We start from the raw sequence: 9697 nt of genomic DNA, 5'->3' as shown, positions 1-9697 counted from the left end.
TGGGGTTGTCCACGGATTAAGTTGGTCTGGCAAAGACTAAAAGACTTCATTAGTTCAAAGTTGAAAATATGCTTTAATTTCTCTCCAGCTTATGTCCTCTTAAATATTGGCTCACCTTCTTCTCTAAGATAAATCAATGCAATGCAATGTTAAAATGTTAGCCAACTTAATCCTTCGTTTTGTTGCTGCTACGAAAAAAACTTTATTCTTATATTGGCTTTTAGAATCTCCCCCCTCCATGAAAGATATTTTATCACAGATAAATAATTTGTGTTGGCAAGAAGCTATATGGGCAAAAACAGCTGAACCACATTTAAAGCGCAAATTCATGGATGACTGGTCTCTTTTTTTCAAACTAATCGATCCTGGTCAAAAAACTAAAGTCTTAGAACTATTACAAATCTAAATATATTGAAATGTAAGGTGGCTTTATCAGTTCATGCATATTTTGGATACTTGATACTGCCATTTTTGTTGATAATTCTTTTTACATTAATTAGTAAATCCACTGAGTGAAGTTTGGTTTATTATTGTTTCTTTACTTCATTATTTTATTTACTATGTTAATTATTTTCCTTTGGAATGTGTGCTTTTGAGTATAAATTTATAGATATGTGTTTGTATCTTTGGCATGTTGTACAGCATTGTATATTCTTTTCTTTTGTTATCTTGACATACTCAATCTGCGTAATATATTCTATTGTGTTTATGGAAAACTCAATAAAATTATTGAAAACGAGAATGATAGACGGAGTGAATGATCTAGAGAGGTAATAAATGTAATTAAGTGGCTAAAGAAATAAAATAAGTACAGGTATGGGACCTGTTATACGGAATGCTTGGGACCTGGGACTTTCCAGATAAGGAATCTTTCTGTAATTTGGATCTCCATACTTTAAGGGGCATATTATTAATCAAGGGTCGAATTTCGAATTGAAAAAAAAACCTTGAAATTCTAATTCAAAAAGACCAACCGAAATTAAGTCAAAGGTTTTTTTGTTGAATAGGTCCGTTTTCAAGCGAATTGGTCTGTATTCGGCCGAATTCAAATCGTATGAATCGAAGGAATAGTGCATTAGATCGAATTCGATTCGAAGTTTTTCCCCAAAAAATCGAATAAAAAAAAGACCAACTGAAATTTATCAAAACAATCTATGTTTTTTTTTGCAGGTGATTAGGGCGTTTTAGTTCGAATTCGAGTCGTACAAACCGAAGTAACATCGTATTTTTTTTAAAAAAAACTTTGATTTTTCAAAGTCCAACAATTGACTCCAAATAGTTTCTAGGAGGTCCCCCATAGGCTAAAACATCAATCCAGCAGGTTTTAGATGGTGACTGGTCGAAGTCGAATTTTTAAAGAGAAAGTACATGATACATTTCAATATTCGAAAAAATTTGAATTTCCAGCTATTTTTTGTATACTTCGACTAGGGAATAATCGAAATTCGATTTGAATTTGAAAAAAAATAGAAAATTTGAATATTGAAATTTAAAATGTACTTTAAAAATTCGACTTCGACCATTCGCTATCTAAAACCTGCCGAATTGCTGTTTTAGCCTATGGGGGAACATGGACCTATTCAATCGAAAACAGACCTATTAGACCCAAAAAAAAACTTCAACTTAATTTCGGTTGGTCTTTTTGGTCTTTTTGAATTTGAATTTCAACATCTTTTCAATTCGAAATTCAACCCTTGATAAATATGCCCTTAAGTGTTGAACTGAAAATTTGAATTTTCAAAATGTTTTTACTGTCAAAACTCTCAAATTCGAAGTGTGAATTATTCAAACTCGATTTGAGTTTAATTGAATTTAGAGTATTTACTACCTAAAACCAGTTCATGTATAAGTCAATGGTAGAGGTCCAGGCATCAATTTGGACATGTTACTAGCCTTCCTGAAATTCGATTTTTTTGAAGAAAAAACTCAAATCGTGTTTAGTTGATTTAGACTCGAATTTGAGGTTTTGAGTCGGTAAAATTTGTGCGAGTTTTAGATATTCGATTTTTTAATTAATAACCCCCAATTGAATTTCAAGTACATTAGAATTTAATGAATTCGAAATTTGACCTTTAATAAATGTGCCTCACCGTCGTACTTAAAAACCATTTAAACATTAAGGGGCCCATTCACTAAGTTCGAGTGAATGAATAGAGGAAAAAAAAACGTAGAATTTCGAAGTGTTTTTTTGGCTACTTCGACCATCGAATGGGCTACTTTGACCTTCGACTACTACTACGACTTCGAATAGAACAATTCGAACTAAAAATCGTTCGACCATTCGATAGTCGAAGTACTGTCTCTTTAAGAAAAAACTTTGACCCCCTAGTTCGCCACCTAAAAGCTACCGAAGTCAATGTTAGCCTATGGGGAAGGTCCCCATAGGCTTTCCAAGTTTTTTCTGATCGAAGGATAATCCTTCGATCGATGGATTAAAATCCTTCGAATCGTTCGAACGAATTTCGCTAAATCCTTCGACTTCGATATTCGAAGTCTAAGGATTTAACTTCAAGGGTCGAATATCGAGGGTTAATTAACCCTCGATATTCGAACCTTAATATATCTGCCTCTTAATAAACCCAATAGGCTGGTTTTGCTTCCAATAAGGATTAATTATATCTTAGTTGGGATCAAGTACAAGCTACTGTTTTATTATTACAGAGAAAAAGGAAAATTGTCTTCAAATTTTGAATCATTTCCTAAAAATTGAGTCTATGGGAGACGGCCTTCCTGTAATTCGGAGCTTTCTAGATAGTGGGGGTTCCAGATAATGGATCCCATACCTGTATCTGGTAACGGGGAAACTTTCGGGCCATTACGTTTTCTGATATGTGAGAATGTTAGGTTCAGTCAAGTTATGAGAACAGAAGCCTAGTTGTTATGCAATGTTATAAAATACTCTCCCATAAAAGAATATACTTTAGCTACAGTTGCTTCAGTAAATAAGTGCTCAGTGCTACATTATATGACTGATGTGCCTCATTCCTTTGATCAAATCTCTGTATTTAAAAGCACAAAATAAACCTTAAGGACTTCAATAGGACCTTCCAGCGTCTTTGCACAATAAAAAGCACTTAATAAAAACGAATGCTGCTAATGGTTTCCCTGAAAGGTCAAGGAAATATCAGCCAAGTCAATTTGCTAAATGAAACCTATAAAAGGAGGGGGGTGTCTTTATATTTGGAGAGAGCCGGGAAGGGAGGCTATTCAAACCATTTCTCCAAATAATTCTAATAATGATGCTTCGTTCAGCCGAAGCCCTCGCTGCTAACATGCATTATGGAATCAAATGGTGACAAACATATGATTTAGCTAGTTTGTACAAAAAATAATCCACAAATCCAAATATACTCTGGTTATTTATACTGGTTGGGGGTCTTATTAAATCGACGCCCGTTAACAAACAATAAATACGCCCACCTTAGTAAATGAACTCCTCTGGAGTGTACAGATATATGTATAGGATTCGTTTACTGTTTATACAGGGGTACAACTCTAGACCAGACTGAGTTCTCTTACATGAGTCAGTGCCGGTGATTTCAACTGCAATTTCATTGGCGAGCACAAAAATCACCCCCCACTGTGATTACTGTCGCCAATTCCACTGCAGGAACAAAGCAAAGTAACTCACATTCTTCCTCTTATTTATACCTGGTCACAGCAATCATAGCAGTGCAACAGGAACAGCACTTACTGTATATTCAATGAGCAATATTGTTTAATACATAATGTATTGTAAGAGTAACACTATTTTAGCACAAAAGGGTTAATGTCCAGCTAGTGATTAGAACACGGGTTACATTTGACTCTAACACTTAAGGCATTGCCTTAGCTAAGTGTAGTGCAACTACACATGGGTGTGAAGCGATGAGAGTGAAATGTTATCTTTTTGGGAGACAAAAATGTGCATGTATGTGTTTAAAATTTGTTGGGTGTAATTTGTTTTACCAATAGATGGCAGCAGAGTTTAAATTTAGCTTAAGTGTAATTTAAACCCCCGGACACCAGAGGGCACTGTAGAACACAGAGGGCTATAAAAGGAGGGGCACCGCCCAGGTGAGTTGTCTTGATGGGAGGGCGTGGCCAAAGCAACCTCACCTGGCTGGGGAAGTGGAGACCCACAACAGTAGATAGGAGGAGAAAGAACATGAAAGATCAACAGTATGTGCTGTTTCTGTTGCACGGTTTTTTACAGTGAGAGCTGTGAAGATGTGGAATTCTCTCCCTGAATCAGTTGTACAGGCTGATACATTAGATAGATATAAGAAGGGGTTGGATAGAGTTTAGCAAGTGAGGGAATACAGGGTTATGGAAAATAGCTCATAATAAAAGTTGATCCAGGGACTAGTCCCATTGCCATTTTGGAGTCAGGATGGAATTTTGTTCCCCTCTGAGGCAAATTGAAGAGGCTTCAGATGGGTTTTTTGCCTTCCTCTGGATCAACTGGCAGTTAAAAAAGTTAAAAGGTTGAACTTGATGGACGTGTGTCTTTTTTCAACCTTACTTACTATGTTACTATGTTATGAAAGCGAGCACTAGGTGCACAAGATAGTGAGGATATTAAGCAGGGCAGTTGTGGCCCCATCAAGCTGGAAAATGGAATTCGTTTCCCATGGGCACTCCGTAAGTGAGGGAACAAGTGACAGTTTAGGACTAGGACACCAAGGCTACAGGCCAGGACTTGGATAAAAAGGACCAGGAGCGATCCTGGCCCCTCTGCTGCCTGAGGCAGCAGCAGTTGCTGCTGCCCCCCCTCCCCCGGAAATTCGCTCTTAAAGTACCAGGAGCAGCATTTTTGCTGCCCCTGGTACCTTGTGGGGCGCTGCCGCCTGAGGCGACAGCCTCAACTTGCCTCATTGGCGAAGCACCCCTGAAAAGGACCTAACCTGGAACAGTGGAGGGGTATCACCCTGAAGGTATCACCCTGAGAGTGGGGGGATACGGGTGGAGTATATACCGGACCACTAGGCGGTTAGGTGGGATCCAAGGTCCTCAGGAAGGTGTGCCTACTGAAGAGAACTGGAAAGAAGGAAAATTGTGTAACTAACGTGTCTCAAGAAGAAAGTACTGGTGTATGTATGTGTGCCTGATGGAAAACCTCTGGTGTGCCTGTGAACAAAATCTCCTGTTTAAATTTATTCCATCGTGGTTCGTGCCGTGAGTACCACTTGGGTTTACTTTCCCTTTAAAATCTGGAAGACCCTCCCACACACATCTGACAGGCTACTGTATAAAAAGGTAAAAGAAAGGACGCCAGGAGGTTCTTGCAGTGAAACAGAACATTAACTGCCAGGTAGGCAATAAGCACTTAGGGGCCGATTCACCAAGGGTCGAATATCGAGGGTTAATTAACCCTCGATATTCGACTGGGAATTAAAATCCTTCGAATTCGAATATCTATGTCGAAGGATTTTAGCGCAAATAGTTTGATCGAAGGAATAATCCTTCGATCGAACGATTAAATCCTTCGAACAATTCAAAGGATTTTAATCCAACTATCGAAGGAATATCCTTCGACCAAAAAAACTTAGGCAAGCCTATGGGGACCTTCCCCATAGGCTAACATTGACTTCGGTAGCTTTTAGATGGCGAACTAGGGGGTCGAAGTTTTTTCTTAAAGAGACAGTACTTCGACTATCGAATAGTCGAACGATTTTTACTTCGGAACCTTCGGTTCGAAGTCGTAGTCGAAGGTCGAACTAGCCCATTCGATGGTCAAAGTAGCCCAAAAAACACTTTCGAAATTAGAAGTTTTTTTTACTTCGAATCCTTCACTCGAAGTTAGTGAATTGGCCCCTACATCTAATTTAATAATCTAACTCAAAAAGTTGACACATTAAACAGATACTTTAGAAATTAGTATTTTTTTGTTGAGAAATGATTTGGCCATGAACTTACGCCCCTGCCAGAGAGCTTCAGCAAACTGTATTATCTATCTGAACCAAGTCACTGCAAGACTGCAAAGTTCAAATTTTAATGAGATAACAAGGAGAACCTCAAACAGCATTTGTTCTGCCCTGGGAGTCAGTGATAGTAGAACCTTCACACTCAACACAAGGTCAGTAAGTGCTGCCACCAGCCCCTATTTAATATAATAAGTACAGTAAGTGAGAACCCCCCCCCCCAAAAAAGTCATATTTATCATTGTTTCCCTCCTAAAATAAAAATAATTATTTGTTGTACATTGACATACCAACCATATTACTAGATATACAGTAACATTCTAAAAACAATATTTATTTACAAGTATGTCCATTAGGGGGCAGCAAATGATAACATTTGCCAAACATACCAGCATATAAAACTGTGAAGCGTCTGTGTGTCTCTATATTTATATTATATTATTGAACCATCTCCTTCCATATATTAGTTCATAATATTGCCTCCTAATTGAGGTTTAGCTACTGCTGAAACTAGAGTTTTAGAGACAAGTAATTTGCATAAATTCAGACTCCTCCGCTCAAACACTAAAGTTCATTATTCAGTGTGTAATAATTTGTCATGATAAATTAAGAAGATATGAATTTAAAAAGATATAAAGACTGCCGAAAAGCTGGTAATCTTAATTGTACCATTATTTCAGCAGGAGTAAGTCTATAAAGGGCCTCCTGTAGCATCTCCAAACAGCCCATCCAACCCAGAAACTCCAGCACCACGTGGACAAATGGAACAGCCCTCTGTAAGGCACCACGGAGGTGACCAAAGCTGATGTTTTGAAGATGCCAACTTCAGAGAGCTGGCTGTGATCTCCAGTGAGATAACCCTGGAGAGTATGTCATATTGAAAATTGTTAGAATTGCAAAGTCTGTGGTAGAGTCCTGCTCAGGTCAGGTACCCGTGGAATACCCACAAAGTGGCCGGGTTTTGGGCAGAAAGTTCAGATTCGTTTATTGTGCAGTTAGTTCATGGGTGGGTGCCCAGGTACCTGGCCAAGATGTGGGTTTGGTCCCTCCGATCCTCCCCTGAGTTTATGGCACAAATTGTCCCCTTAACCATCTTATTAGGCTCCAGTGTGACATCATTTTCGGTCCATAGTGATGTCACTTCCATTTTCACTGGTTCCTAGATCAGAAGGTACGTTTAATTGTTTGCGGGCAGGGTAGGGGGTCTAGCTAATGGAACATATTGGATGGTGGATGCGGGTCTGGTTGCAGGTCAACGGGGTTGGTCACAGTTCTGCTCGTCTGGACCCACGCAGGTCTCTGAATGAGAATTTTATTCAGATTTAGAAGTGTGAAATTGGAGATTACCCCAGTAAAATGTTGTCACTCCCCTTTTACCCACCTCTAAAAACCCCATAGGAATGAATTCAGAGTGGCAGAATTTTACCGGGGTAAACTCTTATTCCACGCTTTGATAAATCTGCCACATAATCCAGAACCCTGGTTCAGAGGCCCATTTATCAAAGTTCGAATTTATCTCATTTTGTTCTAAAAACTACTCCTAACAAATAAGCACTGTTTTTTCCCCTTATTTATCAATACATTTTCCTGAAAATTTCCTGTGCGAGAAAAATCCTGAAAAAATCCTGAAAAAACGAATCGTACGAAATGTTCTGGTTTTCCATCGAAAAACTCAGATTTTTTCAGATTTTTGCCTGAAAACTGGATCGGATTATTGGATGACCACAACGCAGATATCTTCGGGATTGCTCCTATGGACTTATATGCAACTTCGGCAGTTCTGAGATGCCGGATTTTCGGATTCAGACTTTTTCCATCCTCGGGGTATAATAAATACCAAAAAAAGGTTTTTCTTTTTTAACTGCAGTGCAATGTTTTGTTTTTTTAAGCACAAAGCTTTGTCTTTCAAGTAAATAAATGAAACGTGTCGGTGTGGTGTTTTCTATGGTTCACCAAGAGAAGCCTCATTTATTGAGCGACAATGTTCACTCACAGAACTTCTATAATAAAAGTCCTTTGACTTGAATTCCTTCCGATGTTCTTAATGCCAGAAGAACAGAACACTTCCAGCCCTACCTGGAGATTTTGATTCCTGATGTAATTACAAAAAAAGATGAAAGCATGTATAGCAATCAGCTTCTGGAATAGGAAAGCAAAGTGATTAATAATGAATATATATACGGTGCCTTGCAGATGTATTCAGTTTACTGAAGAACAAGTTTCAGTTGTCTGTGATATTATTGTTTCAAATTAGTCAGGGGCTAATAAATTTGCCAGGCACAAATTCACTTCAAATTTCCACGTTTCGCCGACGGCGAGTAAATTCACTAAACTGCAGTGAAAATTTGCCGGTATCTCAAAAAAACCTACGTGGGTGCCAAAATTTGCGTGAATTTTTTTGCTGGAAATTCACAAATTTTTCGGCAAAGCAAAATGGGAGAAATTCGCCCATCTCTATTTCAAATCACTGAAATGCCACATTTGCTATGTTCCTTACAAAAACATGAAATACCTTGTTTATATAACTGTTCAGTCCCCAGTCAAAGCCCTGATTTAAATCCAAATAGAATCTGAAGCAATATTTTAAAAATGAGGTGTATGTTTTATTATAGTGGAAGTGGCATCAGTTCTACACACCAGCATTATCTGGTCTCTGGAGTATGATAAGGTGACCGTAAATTGAAATAGCCATTTGTTTGTCAAGGTAGCCAGATGAATGGACCTTACCCTTGAGTTGGGAGATATTGGCGAGATATCGCCCAACTCAAGGTGGCTTATATGGTGGATGCAGGCAGTTGAGGGGAGGACCACATCAATGAGCCAATGCAGTCCTGACGGTATATTCAAACCTACCCAACAGACATATGCTTTACTTTCATCAACATATAGGTTTGCTAGACCTGTCAAAGGGCCCCAACTCAGCCTGTCAGCAGTTTTTATTGGCCTGTATATGGTCATCTTAGGTTGTGTCTATTAGTGATCGAGGGATTTAAAAAAGGTCAACCGTAACCTGTCCTCTACCAACCCCAAATTAACCTGACCCATTGCAGTAGTGATTTGCAGGTCAGGAAAAACTCAACCCACACCGACCTTAAAATACAAAATCTTAACCCGCAGCGGATCCTAACCCACACAGACCCATATCCACATCTTCTCACTATGTAAGATATTATTGTACGTGCCTCTGGTTCCAAGACTGGTAAGAGGTGGAACAAACTACCCCAGCCTGACCCGCACCCAACCCTAACCAGCAATGGTTAGCCAGATTTCAACCTGAACTCGTCCAACCGGTGGTCAACCTGAGGATCACCACGGGTTTCAGTTCAACCTGCACATCACTACAGTGTGGTATAAACAAGAGGCTGATAGAAGATAGTAGGACGAATCAGAGCATGCTAACAGGGTGAGGCAAAGAACAGAGTTTGGCTTTTAACACACCCTTGACCAAGTCAGTATTGTGCTAACCCCAATCCACTAGTGCATTTCGGGGGTTCATTGACTCTTGTATGTGACTATATGTATTTTGTGGTCACAGCCTCATTGCACCCCCGCTTAATGGTTTAAAAATTAGTGGTGAGCACAACTTTCCCTTGTTTGTTATAGTTATACAGGAGCAGTGACCAGCTCCATGTTGTAGCTCCCACCCTTCCCAGCTATAGTCAGGTGATCCTGACCCACCTGGTGTCTAATAAAAGGGCAGCCAGGTTTGGGAGTTTTACTTTGAAAGCAGCGAGTAAGTTGCAGGTAAACGTAGTCCCTTTGTAAAATGTATAATGAAGCAATAGAATTCTTAA

General features: G+C 39.0%; 1 long non-coding RNA gene across 1 annotated transcript; it reads left to right on the top strand.

The window, feature by feature from the left end:
- Positions 1-737: 737 nt before the first annotated feature.
- On the top strand, positions 738-7929 carry LOC121394757. Its single transcript, XR_005962001.1, has 2 exons — positions 738-770; positions 6584-7929. It is a non-coding gene; the product is annotated as an uncharacterized LOC121394757 (long non-coding RNA).
- Positions 7930-9697: the final 1768 nt, after the last annotated feature.

The sequence above is a fragment of the Xenopus laevis genome, chromosome 6L, assembly GCF_017654675.1.
Source record: "Xenopus laevis strain J_2021 chromosome 6L, Xenopus_laevis_v10.1, whole genome shotgun sequence".
NCBI lineage: Eukaryota > Metazoa > Chordata > Amphibia > Anura > Pipidae > Xenopus > Xenopus laevis.
This window is presented reverse-complemented; position numbering and strand designations above follow the sequence as displayed.